The sequence below is a fragment of the Mobula birostris genome, chromosome 1 (genome assembly GCF_030028105.1).
Source record: "Mobula birostris isolate sMobBir1 chromosome 1, sMobBir1.hap1, whole genome shotgun sequence".
NCBI classification, from domain to species: Eukaryota; Metazoa; Chordata; class Chondrichthyes; order Myliobatiformes; family Myliobatidae; genus Mobula; species Mobula birostris.
The window spans coordinates 229,838,538-229,857,585 of record NC_092370.1 but is presented as its reverse complement, the minus strand read 5'-3'; the positions used below and the strand labels follow the sequence as shown (position 1 = coordinate 229,857,585).

The following is a 19,048-nucleotide window of genomic DNA, read 5'->3' as shown; positions in this document are numbered from 1 at the left end:
ATTCATCCTTATGAACTTCAAAAATCACCAGCAAAAAATATTGGATACAAAAAATATCTACTCTTACAGAATTTATGGGAAGAAAAGTAAATTTTGGGTCTTGGCATTTAGTGTGTGTTGCTCTGGATGCCAGGCATCTGCAGAATCTCTTGTGTTTGTTACTAATTACAAAATGTATTATTTTTAAGCTCACATTTCTTGACGTATGGGCAGCAGACATAGCCCTGCATAACAGAAAATCATGATATGACCAATTTTATAGAAAAACCACCTCCCTAGAACACAGAAGTCATTTCCGTATGAACTCATTCGATCACGAGAATGAAACTCTCAGTATTGGAGTGTTTACCTTGTGCATTCTGGTTTTTTTATTAATGAAAAACAAATTTCAGTAGAGGAACTGAATCAGAATACTTAGTGGATCAGTCGGCCTCTGTGGAGGGAGTTTCCTGACCACTTGACTATCTCCATAATTTTCTGATTTTGTGGTGAATAGGTTTTCACTTAATCTCTTGTGAGTAAGGCTCTTTAGTTGCTTTTCGTTAATTTACGGGTTAAAAACTGTTCATTGCCAGGGTACTTTAAGGTTTGGAGTCAGCAATCAAAATCAGATTTATTCTCATTGTTTTATATGTCGTGAAATTCACACAATATGATACAAAGATAGGTGGAGGAGTGGGTAGTGTTGAGGAAGCAGAGAGCCTGCAGAGAGACCTAGATAGTTTAGGGGAATGGGCAAAGAAGTGGCAAATGAAATACAATGTTGGAAAGTGTATGGTCATGCACTTTGGTGGAAGAAATAAATGGGCAAACTATTATTTAGATGGGGAGAGAATTCAAAATGCAGAGATGCAAAGGGACTTGGGAATCCTTGTGCAAGATACCCTAAAGGTTAACCTGTAGGTTGAGTTAGTTGTGAAGAAGGCGAATGCAATGTTGGCATTCATTTCTAGAGGTATAGAATATAAGAGCCGGGATGTATGTTGAGGCTCTATAAGGCACTTATGAGACCACACTTGGAGTATTGTGTGCAGTTTTGGGCTCCTTATTTTAGAAAGGATATACTGACATTGGAGAGGGTTCAGAGAAGATTCACCAGAATGATTCCAGGAATGAAAGCGTTACCCTATGAGGAATGACTGGCAGCTCTTGTGCTGTATTCCCTAGAGTTCAGGAGAATGAGAGGGGGATTCTCATAGAAACATTCCGAATGTTAAAAGGCCTGAACAGATTAGATATGGCAAAGTTATTTCCCATGGTAGGGGATTCTAGGACAAGAGGGCACAACTTCAGGATTGAAGGACATTCTTTTAGAATTGAGATGCGGAGAAATTACTTTAGTCAGAGGGTGATAAATCTATGGAATTTGTTGCCACGAGTGGCTATGGAGGCCAAGTCATTGGGTGTATTTAAAGCAGAGATCGATAAGTTATTGATTAGCCAGGGCATCGAAGGGTACGGGGTGAAAACAGGGGAGTGGAGATGACTGGATGAAGTGGATCAGCCCATTATTGAATGACGGAGCAGACTCGATGGGCTGAATGGCCTACTTTTGCTCCTAAATCTTATGGTCTAAAATTTTCTCGTATTTGTGGTGTTGTGAAATTTGTTGTTTTGCAACAACTGTACAAAGCAGATATATAAAATTACTCTAAGTTACAATAATGAATAAATTATGCAAAAGACAAATAACAAAGTAGTGTCACGGGTTCGTGGACCGTTCAGAAATCTGATGGTAGAGGGGAAGAAGCTGTTCTAAAAATGGTTGATGTGGGTCTTCAAGCTCTGGTATCTCCTCCCGATATAATAATGAAAAGAGGGCATGTTCCCCCTTTCCTCCTCCCCCCCCCCGGTAGGTGAGGGTCCTTACTGATGGATGCAGCCTTCCTGAGGCGCCACCTCCTGTAGATGTCCTCGATGGTGGGGAGGGTGATTCCTGTGATGGAGCTGGTTGAGTCAACCTTCTGTAGCCTCGACAACACAGCGCATGTGTCATACAACGTGTTCAACGTACGTGGCTAAGGAAAAATCTCTAACCTCTTAATCTCAGTAAGCTGCAACAAAAACTAGGTTATAACAGAAACACAAGGAAGTCTGCAGACCCTGCAAATCCAAAGCAATACACACCAAAATGCTGGAGGAACTCAACAGGTCAGGCTGCATCTATGGAAATGAATAGGTTGTGGATGTTTTGGGCCGAGACCCTTATTCAGGACTGAGAAGGAAGGGTCTCGGCCCAAAATATCACCTGTCTATTCAGTAGATGCTGTCTGACCTGCTGAGTTCCTCCAACATTTATTGTGTGTTGCTTTAGGCTATAACTGTCCTTGTTTTTTGGTTAGACTTGGGATCTGGGAGTTGCTAGCAAGTCCAGTGTTGACTCCACATTCCACATGGCACCAGAATGTCCGGCAGCACTTGTGGCCTGCCTTCAGCATATCCTTGGGTTTTGTTGGTTGTTAATTTATATGACCCATTTCACTGTATGTTTTGATGTACACGTGATAACTAAATTATTCTGAATCTCCTTTTCTTGGCGGGTGAGAGCAGCTCACAATATCTCTCATGGGTAGGCAGAAGGCATGAAATTATATTGAACGTTGGCCTATAAAATCTACCAATTCTTTTTTTTCCATATATATTCAATTACCACTCTTTCCCACTACTTACAGAAAGCTTTTAGACACTCACCATGCATGGAAGCAAAATAGTGAAATAAGCCTTTTGTTCTATTCAGTATACCATGGGGAGGCTAACGTTGCTTCACAGTATCTCCAACAACTCATTAAATCTGATGTATAACTCTCACGAGATGTATAGCATTCATCCACAATGTTAAAAGGTTTGACATTTCTCTTGCGTTCTTCCGTGTTACTCACTTCACACAGTCAATAACCAAACTTGCCTTTTATTCCTCAGTTTCAACAGCTGTTTTGTGTAGCACGTTTATCAAGGTCAGATTGCGTGTAGCTCCTCTCTCATTCCAGTAAAGGCTTTCTCTTCAGTGGACAATGTAAGGGGCCTGCCTCTGCTCTGTGGCTCAGTAGGAAACCTTCCTGTTGCTGAGTCAGAAATACCTGAGTTCAAGTCTAATTCCAGAGACTTCAGAACAAAGTCGAGGTTGGTGCACGAGCAATGCTGGTTATCAGCAGCCCCATTGCATGGATGGTGCATTGAAGGGAGGGCCTCTGCACTTCCAGATGGATGTAATCAATAAGCATGTGGATTTTGCAGGTGCCCGGAATCCAGAGCAACACACACAAAATACTGGAGGAACTCAGCAGGCGAGACAGCATCTATAGAAAGAATAGATAGTCAATGCTTCAGGCCAAGACCCTTCTTCAGGACTAAGAAGGAAGAGGAAGATTCCAGAATTCCTTCTTCTCCGGCCCTTGACCTTTCCCACCCACCTGCTTTCACCTTCCAAGTAGCCTCCTTCCCCTCCCCTTCCACTTTTCATTCTGACGTCTTCTGTCCTCCTTGTCAGTCATGAAGAAGGGTCTCGGCCTGAAACGTCGACTGTGTATTCATTTCCAGGCCCGCTCAGTTCCTCCAGCATTTTTTGGACATAGATAATGTCCACTTTGCTGCTAACTGACACAGTGGCACAGCTGGTAAGGCTACAGCCTTGCAGCTCCAGTGACCCAGTCTGATCCTGGATGTGGTGGTAGAAGGGTGGGTTGGCAAGTTTGCAGATGATACAAAGGTTCGTGGTGTTGCAGATAGTGTAGAGGATTGTCGAAGATCGCAGAGAGACATTGATAGGATGCAGAAGCGGGCTCAGAAGTGGCAGATGGAGTTCAACCCAGAGAAGTGTGAGGTGGTACACTTTGGAAGGACAAACTCCAAGGCAGAGTACAAAGTAAATGGCAGGATACTTGGTAGTGTGGAGGAGCAGAGGGACCTGGGGGTACATGTCCACAGATCCCTGAAAGTTGCCTCACAGGTGGATAGGGTAGTTAAGAAAGCTTATGGGGTGTTAGCCTTCATGCGTCGAGGGATAGAGTTTAAGAGTCGCGATGTAATGATGCAGCTCTATAAAACTCTGGTTAGGCCACACTTGGAGTACTGTGTCCAGTTCTGGTCGCCTCACTATAAGAAGGATGTGGAAGCATTGGAAAGGGTACAGAGGAGATTTACCAGGATGCTGCCTGGTTTAGAGAGTATGCATTATGATCAGAGATTAAGGGAGCTAGTGCTTTACTCTTTGGAGAGAAGGAGGATGAGAGGAGACATGATAGAGGTGTACAAGATAATAAGAGGAATAGATAGAGTGGATAGCCAGCGCCTCTTCCCCAGGGCACCACTGCTCAATACAAGAGGACATGGCTTTAAGGTAAGGGGTGGGAAGTTCAAGAGGGATATTAGAGGAAGGTTTTTTTACTCAGAGAGTGGTTGGTGCCTGGGTCAGTGGTGGAGGCAGAAGTGAAGTTTAAGAGACTACTAGACAGGTATATGGAGGAATTTAAGGTGGGGGGGTTATATGGGAGGCAGGGTTTGAGGGTCAGCACAACATTGTGGGCCGAAGGGCCTGTACTGTGCTGTACTGTTCTATGTTCTGACATCCGGCACTGTTTGTGTGGAGTTTGCAGGTTCTCCCTGTGACCTCTTGGGTTTCATTTGTGTGCTCTGGCAGGTTAATCAGCCACTGTGCATTGCCACTGCTGTATCGGCAAGTGGTAAAATGTGGGGGATTGATGAGAACATGGGGGAAATAGAATGGGATTAACAAAGGACTTGTGTAAATGAGTGATTGATCGTCAGCATAGAATATAGAGCAGTGATCAGGCTTATTATCACTGATGTATGTCATAAAATTTGTTTTGAAGCAGTAGTACAGTGCAATACATAAACATTACAGTAAGAATATATAAAAATTCAATAAAGTGTGCAAAAAGTGAGCAAAGTAGTGAGGTAGTGTTCATGGATTTATAGACCATTCAGAAAGCTGATGGTGGAAGGGCAGAAGCTGCTCCTAAAACATTGAGTGTGCATCTTCAGACTCCTGTACCTCCCCATTGATAGTAGGAATGAGAAGAGTGCCAGTCCTGGATGGTGAGGTTGCTTCATAATTGATGCCTTTTGAAAATGTCCTCGATGGTGGGATGATGCTACACAGTACAGGCCCTTCGGCCCACAATGTTGTGCCGACCTTTTAACATGATCAATCTAATCCTTCCCTTCCACATATCCCATAACCTTCCATACTTCTTCCATCCAAGTGTCTCTTAAATGTTGGAGCCACTACCACCATCCTGAGTAGTGTGATCCATGCAATTACTCCTCTGTGGCCAAAAGAAAATGAACTCTGACATTTCCCCATAAACTTTCCTCCAAATACTTTAAAAGGATGCCTGCTGGTATTATCCACTGATGCCCTGGCAAAAGACCACTGGCCTTCCACTCTGTCTATGCCTCTCATAATCTTATAAATTTCATTATGAATTCAAAAAATTTGCTCCACATTCCAGCATTTGCAGTCTCTTGTGTCTCTTCTCTACAAAAGTAGTTCATTGGCTCTAAGTGGTTTTGAGACATTGTGGGCACTTTATAAATGCAGTTATTTCATTCTTTCTCTGACTGCAGTCTCTCTCACATTCCCCTCACAAAATAACAGGAAAGCCATTTGATGCCTTGTTTTACAGATCACTCAAGATTTCATTGAATAAAGGGCAGACTAGAGTGGTTTAATGGTCTTCCATGGTCCAACATTCTTAATAAATGATTTTGAAACTGACTGGGTGAGAGTGGGTTAACTTTGAAGCAGTATCCTTGCCAGATTCAACCACTAAACAACTGAAGGGGAAGAGGGACAGACAGACAGACAGACATACAGACCGATAGTTAGGTAGAGAATGAGAGACAGAGATAAAGACAGGGATGGATAGATAGAGAGAGTCAACAAAGAGAAACAAAGACAGAGAGACAGACTGAAAGAGCGAGAGAGAGAGACAGAGAGAGAAATCGGTAGAGGCAAAAGACAGAACCAGAGAGAGAGAGAGATTGACAGATACAAAGACAGAGAGAGAGAGTTTGGCAGATACAAAGACAGAGAGAGAGAGAAAGAGAGAGAGAGAGACAAAGCCAGACAGACAGGCAGAGAAGGATAGAGGGAGAGACTGGTAAATACAAAGACAGAGAGAGAGAGAGAGACAGGGAGACAGGCAGAGGAAGACAGACCGAGAGAGACAGACAGACAGGCAGAGAAGGATAGAGAGAGAGATTGGCAGATACAAAGACAGAGAGAGAGGGGGGGGGGAGAGAGACAGGGAGACAGGCAGAGAAAGATAGAGAGAGAGAGAGACAGGAAGAGAAGGATGGAGAGAGAAAAAGAGAGAGAGATTGGCAGATACAAAGACAGAGAGAGAGGGAGAGAGACACAGAGAGGTAGGCAGAGAGAGAGAGAGAGAGAGGCAGAGAAGGACAGAGAGGGAGAGAGAGATTGGCAGAGACAAAGTCAGGGAGAAAAGGACAGACAGACAGAAACAGAGAGAGACCGCTAGGGTGGGAGTGTATAGTAATATGGTACAACTCGTGGAAAATAAGTTATCATTTCCCTCACCCACAATTCTTCACTATGAAATTTGCCTATAATTATCCATGAATTCCTTTTTTTGCCCCCAAATTACTGACAAGTTAGTCTGACTGTGGGGATTGTAAGGACGGAGGGAGGGAGGAACTCCTAATGTTCGCCTGGAGTCATCCAGGGAGGAGTGCAGAGGAAGGGTGACCCAGCATGTTCTGAGACAGCTTGGTGTACACATTCTTTTACATGTCACCTTCCACATCGTGTCCAGGATATTGTGCCAGTCAGTAAGTACTTCGGAGATGTATTGTTCTAAGTTCAAAAGCTCAAATTAAATTTATTATCCAAGTACGTATGTCACCATATATTATACTGAGATTCATTTTCTTGCAGGCATTTACTGTAGGACAGAGAAATACTATAGAAGCAATGAGAAGTTATACACCAAGGCTGATAATCAATGTACAAAAGACGACAAGTGGTGCAGATAAAGAAAATATATAAATAAATAACACTGAGAACATAAGCTGCAGAGTCCTTGAAAGTGTCCATAGGTTGTGGAATTAGCTCAGAGCTGAGGTGAGGAACGTTATCCACGCTAGTTCAGGAGCCTGATGGGTGTGGGGTATAATAACAAAGCTGGTGGTGTGGGTCCTATGACTCCCGAACCTACTTCGTTACGGAGCCTGATTGCCGACTGCTGCTCAGCAGGTTCTTTGATGCAGGAATGTGATAATGACCAGAAAGCTTTATTTTTATGATGCTTGTGGAGAGGTGAATTTTGACCAAAACACCACAGTTAACCTCGTTGCTTCTCATTTAGATCATGGGTTCCGAACCTGGAGTCCACGGAACCCTCTGTTACTGGTACTGGTTGGGAAACTCCTGAGTTAGAGAGTGCCATTGGACCCAGCTGAGAGAGGATGAGCTATAGTTTAGATGAATGATGATATCTCCAACTGCACACCACTTCCTTAATGCAAGGCTGAAGCTTCAATCTAGCATTCAGTGTTCATCTATCTGGAATGGAATTTGAATATATAATCTTCTGATCCAGCCACAATACTGTTATCCACTGGGAACTTGAATCCACAGTATATTATTATGCTCTGTCAATCTTCCTCACCACAACTGACTTTTATCTATACCCATCTCCCTATCTATCTCACTTTCAGATTGTCAGTCTTCTCTGTTTAACTGCCTATCTCGCCACATCCATCAATTTATATCTAACAACCTCCTTCACTAACTAACTTACAGTATCTGGTGATTTATCTCACTGTATCTCCTGCCCTCTCTTACCATCAATCAATCTTGCTATCGATCCATCTTAACATTTATCTGCTCCCTTCAGTTTTTATCGGCCTTGCTGCTTATCAATGGGTTGGTCCAGCCATCCATCTCGTCGCTGTCTATCATGCCATAAATACAGACTAGGCCAGGAGTGCTAAATGTGCAGTTTTGCAGATTGTACCCTGACACAATCAAACGCAAGAAAAATGCTGGTTAGTGGGATTAGTGCAAATGTCTCCTTAATGGCCAGCATGGACTAGATGGGTCAAACTACTTACTTCTGGGCTGCATCATCTGATAATCCCCTTTCATTCACTCAGTGGCCACTTTATCAGCGTCCTCTGCTGTTGTATTCCGTCCACTTCAAGGTTCAATGTGTGTGCATTTAAAGATGTTCTTCTGCACACCACTGTTGTAACTTGTGCTTATTTGAGTTACTGTCACCTTCCTGTCAGCTTGAAACAGTCTGTCCATTCTCCTCTGACCTCCCTCACTAACAAGGTATTCTTTTGTTTTCCGCACCATTCTCAGTAAAATCATAAAATGTTAGCATTCATTTCAAGAGGTCTAGAATACAAGAGCAGGGGTGTGATGGTGAGGCTTTATAAGGCACTGGTGAGGCCTCACCTTGAGTATTGTGATCAGTTTTGGGCCCCCCATCTTAGAAAAGATGTGCTGGCATTGGAGAGAGTCCAGAGGAGGTTCACAAGGATGATTCCAGGAATGAAAATGTGACTATACGAAGAACATTTGATGGCTCTGAGTCTGTACTCACTGGAATTTAGAAAGATGAGGAAACCTTAGAATCACTGAAACCTTTTGAATGTTGAAAGGCCTAGATAGGGCAGATGTGGAAAGGATGTTTCCCATGGTGGGGGAGTCTAGGTCAAGAAGGCACAGCCTCAGAATAGAGGAGTGCCCATTTAAAACAGAGATGTGGAGAAGTGTTTTTAGCCAGAGGGTGGTGAATTTGTGGAATTTGTTACCACAGACAACTGTGGAGGCCAGATCGTTGAGTGTATTTAAAGCAGAGATTGATAGGTTCTTGATTGGACACGGCATCAAAGGTTACAGGGTGGGGAATGGTTTGAGGAGGGGAGAAAAAGATCAGCCATGATTGAATGGCAGAGCAGACTCGATGGGCCAAATGGCCTAATTCTGTTCCTATGTTTTATGGTCTTATGTTTTAATAAAGTGGCCACTGAGTGCATATACACCTCTACTACGACCCCTGGTAGCACATTCCAGGTACCCACCACTCTCTGTGTAAAAAAACTGTTCTCTATATCTCCTTTGAAATTACTTGTCATCTTAAATGGATAAGGAGGAATTTCTTTTGCTGGAGTGTGTGAATCTGTGAAATTCATTACCACAGATGTCTGTGGAGGCCAAGTCTTCAGGTATATTTTGGGCAGAGGTTAATACGTTCTTGATTAGTAAGGCGGTCAAAGGTTATGGGGTAAAGATCAGAGAACAAATTCCGCAACATAAATCAATGATATTAAATCTGATTCAGATTTTGATTCTGGATTGAATATCAGCTGTGATTGAATGGCAGAGCAGAATTGATGGACTGAATGGCCTAATTCTGCTTGTCAGGCTTACGGTCAAGACATGGAGTCCAGCCACCTGTGTTAAGCCAAATCTGCCAAAGCCGCCAAAGCCCTCTGCCCACCTCTCTGAGGTCCTACAGCCTCAGCTGGAACACAGTCTGAAACTGGTAGGGTCAAGACTGGATCTCCTCTCCACGGTGAATCCCTCTGCCAGCTGCAGGCTTTACCTGTCATTACTTGGTAACTGATCCCAGCAAGTGGATGGTGGTGATTTACCCTTTTGAAATCTATGGCAGCCCTCAGCCATCAGAGCACAGGCATCAGAAGACGTGGTGCCCTGCACCACAAGTAAAACATAGGGATTGCAACAGTGGCTGGCCACGTCAGCCCACAACCCACACAGTGGACTCCAGTCTTGAGAGAAGTATCTCGAGTGACGTCATCACCATTCATCCTGCCTCTCAGTGCTGAGTGGATCACGACCTTGAGGTACAGCAATTACTGCATTTTTTAAAGCCCCCAGGAGTGAGTTGACCGTGTGCTCGGAATCTACTTCAGATTTCAGCCCCAGCCCATCATCCGAATTACTCGCTTGGATTATGTTCAATTTACCCGCTCTCCAAGTGGAAATTCCCAGTGGCCTTGGATAATGTTCAATTTACCCAGATCCCCAAACAATTTACCCGCTCCCCATGTGGAAATTCGCAGTGGCCAAACATTTTAATTCTGATTCCAGTTCGCTTTCCGATATGTCAGTCTATGGCCTCTTCCTGTGCCACAATGAAGCTGCCCTCAGGTTGGAGGAGCAACACCTTTAATTCCATTTGGGTAGCCTCTAGCCTGATGGCATGAATATTGACTTCTCCCTGTATTAAAAAGAAATTCCTTTCACCTCCCCTATCTTTTTCCCCCCACTCTGGCCTCTTAACTTTTCTCACCTGCCTATCACCTCTTTCTGGATTGCCTCTTCCTTCCATTTCTCCTATGGTCCACTCTCCTGTTCTACGGGGGTCCTTCCTCTCCAGCCCTTTACGTTCCCCCATCACCTGGCTTCACCTATCACCACCTCGCTATCCTCCTTCTCTTACCCCACCTTTTTATTCTGTGGTCTTCCTCCTTCCTTTCCAGTTCTGAAGAAGGGTCTTGGCCCAAAATGTCAACTGTTTATTTCTTTCCATAAATTCTGCCTAATCTGCTGAGTCCCTCCAGAATTTTGCATGTGTCACTTTTGATTTCCAGCAACTGCAGAATCTCTCGTGTTTATGACTCCCCCCACATCCTGTCCAATTTCCTTCCTGCATCCCCAGTAGTACCTAAATGAATTATGATTACAAGGGTGTATCGGTAGGCCGTGCTGGGGGAAGATTGCCATTTGTAAATGTGAATTGAAATGGGATTGCTATTGATAGACTCTTGATAACTAACATGGTAATGATGGGCTGAAGGGCTTGATGTCATGCTGTGGTGTATGACTTTATAAAAAAGGGTATTTGTGAGTCTTAGACACAGTGACAAAGTAAAGATCTAAGTTTCTCCTTTTTATTATTTGGACAATCAACTTTATTAAAGTAGTGAGATTTTAGGGTGCATTACCTTCCATTTGGCCAAAATATGAGTTAGTTCAAAATTTAAAAATTTGAAATTCACTATATTTTTTGGTATTGGTTTATTATTGTACTGAGATAGAATGAAAAGTTTGTCTTGCATACTGTTCGTACATGTCAAATCATGAAACAGTGCATTGAGCTGGAATAAGGTAAAACATAATGATCACAGCGAGGTAGATTGTGAGGCCAAGATTACATTTTATCAGAAAGGAGGTCTGTATAAGAGTCTGATGACAGAAGCTGGCCTTGAGCCTGGTGGTACGTGCTTTCAGGCTTTTGTGTCTACTGCCTGATAGGAGAGGGGAGAAGACAGAATGTCTGGTGTGGGTGGGTTTTATGATTATTCTCGCTGACTTACTGAGGGAGCAAGTAATATTGAAGGAGTCCATGGAGGGGAGGCGGGTTTCCATGATATGCTGAGCTGTGTCCACAGTCCTCTGCATTTTCTAGCAGTCACATGTAGAGCAATTGCCTTACCAATTTGTTATGCACTGAAACAGAATGCATAGGTAAAATTTGTTTGTTTGTTTGTTTATTGAGATACATCATGGAGTTGGCTCTTCTGGCCCTTCAAGCCGTGCCACCCAGCAATCCCAATTTAATCCTAGCCCAATCACGGGACAATTTACAATGACCGATCAACCTACTAACTGGTATATCTTCAGAATCAGGTTTATTATCACTGTCATGTGTCATAAAGTTTGTTAACTTACCAGCAGCAGTTCAATCCAAAACATAATATAGAAGAAAGAAATAATAATAATAACAATAAATAAATAAGTAAATCAATTACAGTGTATGTATCTTGAATAAATTAAAAATCATGCAAAAAACAGAAATAAGATATACTAAAAAGTGAGGTAGTGTTCGAGGGTTCAATGTCCATTTAGGAATCGGATGGCAAAGGGGAAGAAGCTGTTGCTGAATCGCTGAGTGTGTGCCTTCAGGCTTCTGTACCTCCTACCTGATGGTAACAATGAGAAAAGGGCATGCCTTGTGTGCTGGAGGTCCTTAATAATGGACACTGCCTTTCTGAGACACCGCTCCTTGAAGATGTCCTGGGTACTTTGTAGACTAGTACCCAAGATGGAGCTGACTAAATTTACAACCCTCTGCAGCTTCTTTCGGACCTGTGCAGTAGCCCCCCACCCCCATACCAGACAGTGAAACAGCCTGTCAAAGTGCTCTCCTTTGTACATCTATAGAATTTTTTGAGTGTATTTGCTGACATACCAAATCTCTTCAAACTCCTTATGAAGTATAGTCACTGTCTTGCCTTCTTTCTAACTGCATCGATATGTTGGGACCAGGTTAGATCCTCAGAGATCTTGACACCCAGGAACTTGAAGCTGCTCACTCTTTCCACTTCTGATCCCTCTATGAGGATTGGTATGTGTTCCTTCGTCTTACCCTTCTGGAAGTCCACAATCAGTTCTTTCGTCTTACTGTGGTTGAGCGCCAGGTTGTTGCTGTGACGCCACTCCACTAGTTGGCATATCTCACTCCTGTACGCCCTCTCATCACCATCTGAGATTCTACCAACAATGATTGGATTGTCAGCAAATTGTGGGACTGTTTAGACTGTGAGAGGAAACAGGAGCACCCAGAGGAAACCCACATGGTCATGGGGAGAATGTATAAACTCCTTGTTGGCAGCAGCAGGAATTGAACCTGGGTCACCTGTACTGTAAAGCTTTGTGCTAACCATTATGCTACCATGCCTCCCCAAGTATGGGACTGGTAACAGGAGATGGAGACATGGCAAGTTTCTTTTTGGTTTGAACCTCTGCATCTTCTGGAATCAAGCTCAAAAGCGCTTCTAAGAAATATTCCTTATTTTGTTTGTGTGGTACCTTTATTCCGGCTGGTGGTCTATGGACAGGCAGGTTAATTTTCTCATTGAAGTCTTTACTTAGTCAGGGTTGCCTGCACATCAAACACTTATTGAAGGATATTGGGCACTGGCACATTAAATCGTCTTCCAATCAATCAAGCGATTAATTCGGCCTCACAACAGGGATATTAAGTACCGAGAAACATGAAATTTGCTCTGTGACAAGGAGGGCTATTTGCATACTGAATTCAGGATGTCTCAATGCTTACCGAGTATTTTTACAGCAAAGTGGGAACATCCAATTTCCGCACAGCAAGGTGTCACAAGTGGTAATGAGCTGGTGAACAGTTGTTATGAAGATGTTGGTTGAAGCATAAAATAAATGGCCAAGGAACCTGTGAAATCTCCCCAATTACCTGCATGTGGCAAGAAATTCAGAGGATAACAGACTACAAGTCTACCCTGTGCATCAGAGACTCAGACCCCTCGTTCCGTGACAGGCTGAATGTCTTCCACACCCAGTTTGATGCACAGAACAAAGTGCTGGCAAGGAAGGCAACCCTTCCCCCAGGGGGGCAGACACTCTGTCTGGCTGAAGCTGAGGTGAGGAAGACCCTGGTCAGGGTCAACCCACGCAAAGTACATGCCAGGTTAGGTTCTGAAAAATTGCGCAGCCCAGCTAAATGAGAGATATATTCAACATCTCTCTGGAACAGTGCATTATCCCCTTGGTTTTCAAGGTGGCAGCCATCATTCCCGTGCCAAAGAAGGTGGGAGCAATCTGCCTACGTGACTACCGTCCTGTGGCGTTAACATCAGCATTATGAAAGGCTTTGAGTGGCTGCTCATGTGGCATATTAAAACCTTTCTCTGGCTGCACTGAACCTTTTGCAGTTCACCCTTCGCTTGAATTGATCCACTGATGATGCCGTAGTTTCCGCCCTCCACTCTGTCCTGTCCCACCTGGAAAACGAGGTCTCTTATGCCAGGTTGCTGTTTATAGACTTCAGTTCAGTGTCTAACACCATCATACTCCAGAAATTGGTGGGGAAACTGCTGGGTCTCAATGCCTCTCTCCATAACTGGATCCTGGACTTCTTAACTGAAAGGCCATAGTCAGTCCCTGTGGGCAGCAATGTCACTTGTCCCATTACGCTGAACGCTGGCGTTCCCCAAGGCTGTGTATTCATTCCGCCGCTGTTCACACTGCTGATGCACTAGGATTCAGCTCAAACCATATCATCAAGTTTGCAGATGACATGATAGTGATTGACCTCATCAACAACAATGATGAGACAAGGTACAGAGAGGAAGTAGAACGGCTGGTGGACTGGAAGGAGAACAACAACCTCAGTCTGAATGTGGAGAAGACCAAGGAAATGATTGTAGACTTTAGGAAGGTGCAGTTAAATCATCCCCTCTGCGCATACAAGGCTCCTCCGTAGAGAGAGTTAAGTGCACCAAGCTCCTGGGAATTCAAAGCTCAAAGTTCAAAGTAAAATTTATTATCAGTGTACATACATGTCACCACATACAATCCCGAGATATTTTTTTTTCCTGTGGACATACTTAGCAAATCTATAGGACAGTAACTGTAAACTGTAAACATCAGGAATAGTTAACTGTAAACTGCAAATGCAGATATAAATAATGAGCATGAAATAATAATATAACAGCATCCTTAAATAAGTGTAGCTATCCCCTTTTGTTGAAGAACCTGATGGTTGAGAGGTAGTAACTGTTCTTGAATCTGGTGGTAGAAGTCCAGAGACACCAGTACCTTCTACCTGATGGCAGCAGCGAGAAAAGAACTTGGCCTGGGTGCTGAGAATCTCTGATGATGGGTGGTGCTTTTCTACAGCATGGTTTCTTGTAGACGTGCTTAATGGTTGAGAGGGTTTTACCTGTAACGTACTGCGCCAAATCCACTACCTTTCGTAGGATTTTCCATTCAAAGGAATTGGTGTTCCCATACCAGGCCATAATACAGCCAGTCAGCACACCTTCCACCAGATATTTATAGAAGTTTGCCAAGGTCTTTGATGACATGATGAACCTCTGCAGACTCCTGAGGACTGTGAGAACGGCCGAGAGGATGATTGGCATTGCCTACCATCCATCGGAACTGTTCACCAGGAGTCCTGTGTACACAGGGCCCTTAGTATTATGCATCCTACCCATCCACCTAGCATCCTCTTTGGAACTCGATCAGGCAGGAGATTTTGACGCATAAAGATAAGAATGGTCACGATGGGAAATAGTTTCTTCCCTCAGGCCATTTGGCTTCTGAACCCTCTACCGCATTGCATTCAAAGTGTCATTAGATAACTTGTGTTGTACCTTACAATATTTAATTTTTGATTTTTCACTTTGTTTATCTATGTATAATTCATTTGTCGATTTAATTCATACTTTCTTGAGCTATTGTGTATTCTGTGTACTGCTGTGCTTTACACCCTGGTCTAGAGAAACATTGTCTTGTTTGGCAGTATACACATATTTAGTTAAATGATAATAGACTTGTCTTGATATATACTTTGATAATAAGTTTACTTCAAACTTTGAACCAGCCAGAATGTTCTCCGCTGGATATCTACAGAAATTTTGTCAAATTGACTTGACGTGAAATGTTAACTTTGATTTTTTTCATTGATGTGGCCTGACCTTTCGAGTACTTTCTGCATTTTCTGTTTTGTCTTATTTGGGATCCTCGTTCATTTGCTGTGGACAGCAGACAGCTCCTTGATGTGATGTCTGAGCCAAGAGTCTGCTTCTGGTACTGTGCATCACACTGTTAGTGCTGCACTGGAGCATGCACTAAACATTTGCAATTGCAATTTTACAATTTTTGTAACCGTGTGACAACCCTCCTTCCTCAGAGGAAGGAATATCGCCACCGGTGCGCAACCAAGATGAGTCTCATTGCAAGCGTTTTCATTCTTAAATCAGGTGCATGTGTCAATCGCAATCTCAAAGTAGAAAATTAATCTCAAGTTAGTATATGGTAAATATTTTGATAATAAATTTACTTTGAACTCTTTGAACATTTATTAACTGTCACTGTTTGCTCTTCAGTTGAAATGCTTTGATCTTTCTGAAGGATTAAGGTTATTGGTGAAATGTTCTGAATATAGAATCTCCTGTGAGAGTCCCATTTGTGTTTCACCAGAATCTGGAATGGGATGTCCCTTCATCAACTATCATTGTGAATGTTAATCTTCAATGGAGCTTATATTCAAGTTATCAGAACTACTGCCTTGCTGGTGAAGCTTTGCCTCTTGTCAGTCTGCCTTGGTTGTTTTTAGTTTTAAAATGCTGCATTTTTCATGTCCTTGCATCTCTGAAATAAGTATAAGAAGTTTGTATGTCCTACCTGTGAGAGCATGGGTTTTCTCATTGAAGTACCAGTTTGTATCGTAATTGGTCATTGTAAGTTGTCGTGTGATTAGACTAGGGTTAAATGGGTGGGTTGCTGAGTGGTGCCGCTTGTTGGGCGGGAAGGGCCTGTTTCACGCTTTGTCTCTAAATAAAATAAATATGAGTGACATCTCGGTTGGGAGGTCACGTGGCTGCAATTAGGAGGTGCGGGCTTGTTGCACCAATAGGACCTACTGATACTGTATGCAGTATTCCTAAATAAATAATCAAACAATGAACAAACAAATAAATAAATCATTTCTGAAAGCAGTTGAGTCAGTCGTTAGCCAGAGTCAACTCTTTAACCGAGGGTGGTGAATCTGAGGAATTCATTGCCACAGACAGCTGTGGCGGCTAAGTCGTTGGGCATATTTAAAGCAGAGGTTGATAGGACCGTAGATAAATCACCTCCACTTTTGAATTGATTTCACAATTTCCTCACTTTCAAGGGCTCTACAAATCACATTCTCATCACTATTTATCTTTATATTTATTTATCTATCTATTTGTTTATTTATTATTTGTATTTGCACAGTTTGTCTTCTTTTGCACATTGCTTCTTTGTCAAACTTATTTTGCATTGATTCTATTGTATTTCTTTGTTCTACTGTAAGAACCTGAATCTCAGGGTTGACTACAGTGACATTTATATACTGTGATACAAAAAGTACTTTGAGCTTTGAGGCTGTTGTCTAATAGAGACATCAAATGTTACAGGAGAAGGCAGGGGAATGGGTTTGAGAGGAAGAATGAATCAGCCATGATGGAATGACAGAGTACACTCGGTGGGCTGAATGGTTTGATTCTTATAGTCCTATTACAATGGGTCTGGAGTCACATATAGGCCAGACTAGGTAAGGAGACTGGATTTTTTTCCCCCAAAGGATACTGGTGAACCAGGTGATTGCTTTAAAAATGAGCATACTGTGCAGATGCTGGTAATCTGCAACAATGATTGTAGTTCCATGTCAACACAGACCTACTTTAAGAATTCATGTTTTCCTTTTCCCTCTTGCAAAAACCAATGGATGAGATTAAACTTGCAGCACAAAGCCTTTCTCCTGTACTTTCCATTTTCCAAAATCCTGATTAAAATAAAAAGCAAGCTCTTCTCATTTCAGAGAAGCAGACGGCACTCAGAATGTGGAAATTACATGAAATCATATCTCTTACTTGACGAAGTTTACGATCTCAGTAGAGATATGATTGAGGTTACTTATCATTTTATAAGGCTTTGATCAACTGAATTCTAATGCATTATGAACCCTCCAAAGGAAAGTCTTGAAGTCAACTGTAAATAACATTTTGATGCAAGTTTTGATTCAAGAAATCATGGGATGGACTGAGTGAAGACGCTGCTATTGACAAATTCATGAAGGGATGTAGTAGATAGTGGGTTGTTGGGAAAGTATCAGTTAGTATTGGCTATCTATTGAACTGTGGGAAGATCCAATTCGAGTCTCTTTCTCTTCCCGATAGTGTTAAATTTCTCTGTCTCCCAAGATGGCTGTGGAGATAGCTTAGGCTTGGCAGCAACCACATCTGTGTGAAACAGAGCATCACCCTGTGGGCATGCGATATAAATGACCCAGCAAATGCTTTCAGACTGGGAAAGCCATTTTCTTCTGGACACTAGAGAGTTTCAGTCTGTCCCAACTAAGCAGTAATTTTATTCCATTGATATTAGACACTACAACATGGTATAGGCCCTTTGGCACACAATGTTGTGCAATACTGAACTACTCCAAGACCAATCCAAGCCTTCCCTCCCACAAAGCCCTCCATTTTTCTGTCATCTATGTCCCTCTCTAAATGTTTCTGAAATCTCCTGAATGTATCTGCTTCCACCACTACCCCTGGCAGTGCATTCCACACACTCACCACTCTTTGTATAAAAAACCTACCTCTGACGTTCCCACTACACTTGCCTCCAATCACCTTAAAATTATGGCCCCTCATATGCCAATTGACCTATGCCTCTTATCTTCTTGTACACCTCTGCATCTTGGTAAATCTCTTCTGCACTCTCTCTAAAGATTCCACATGCTTCCTATAATGAGGCAACCAGGAGGACAGCAGAGCTTCAAGAGGCAGCTCATCACCACCTCCTTAAGGCAACCAAGGACAGGCAATAAATGCTGGTTCAGTCTGCAAAATCCCAATCCCTTGAATCAACATTAAAAATTCCTCTCAAGGTTTTTAGATTCTCCTACTGACAGAAGCTTTTCTCAACAGTAGATATAGGGCACCAGAGACCACTCGATATATGTTTCTTATCATCTCATATACCTTTATCAAGTCACTTCTCATCCTCCTTCACCCAGAGGAGAAAAGCCCTAGCTCATTCAACCTTTCCTCATGTACCATGGTTTCTAATCCAGGCAACATTCTGGTAAACCTCCTCTGTGGCTGCATCACCATCTGGTATGGGGGCACTACTGCACAGGATCGGAGTGAGTGGCAGAAAGTTTTAAAATTAGTTAGCTCAATCATGGGTACTAGCCTTCGTAGTATCCAAGACATCTTCAAGGAGCGGTGCCTCAGAAAGGCAGCATCCATCATTACGGACTGCACCCAGGACATGCCCTCTTCTCATTGTTACCAATTTAAAGGAGGTACAGAAGCCTGAAGGCACAGATTCAGTGATTCAGGAACAGCTTCTTCCCCTCTGCCATCCGATTCCTAATTGGACTTTGAACCCATGAACACTACCTCACCACTTTTTTTTTATTTCTGTTTTTGCACTACTTATTTTAACTGAATTATTATATATGTACACTTTCTGTAATTCAGTTTTTATTTCTATATTTATCATCTA

The 19,048-nt window shown here is 42.8% G+C and overlaps 1 protein-coding gene across 8 annotated transcripts in view; it reads left to right on the top strand.

Annotated features, from left to right (window-relative positions):
• The window catches only part of nrxn3a (neurexin 3a), a 2,269,325-nt gene that overhangs the window by 1,823,709 nt on the left and 426,568 nt on the right, over nt 1–19,048 (top strand). The gene's annotated exons all lie outside the window — the stretch shown is intronic.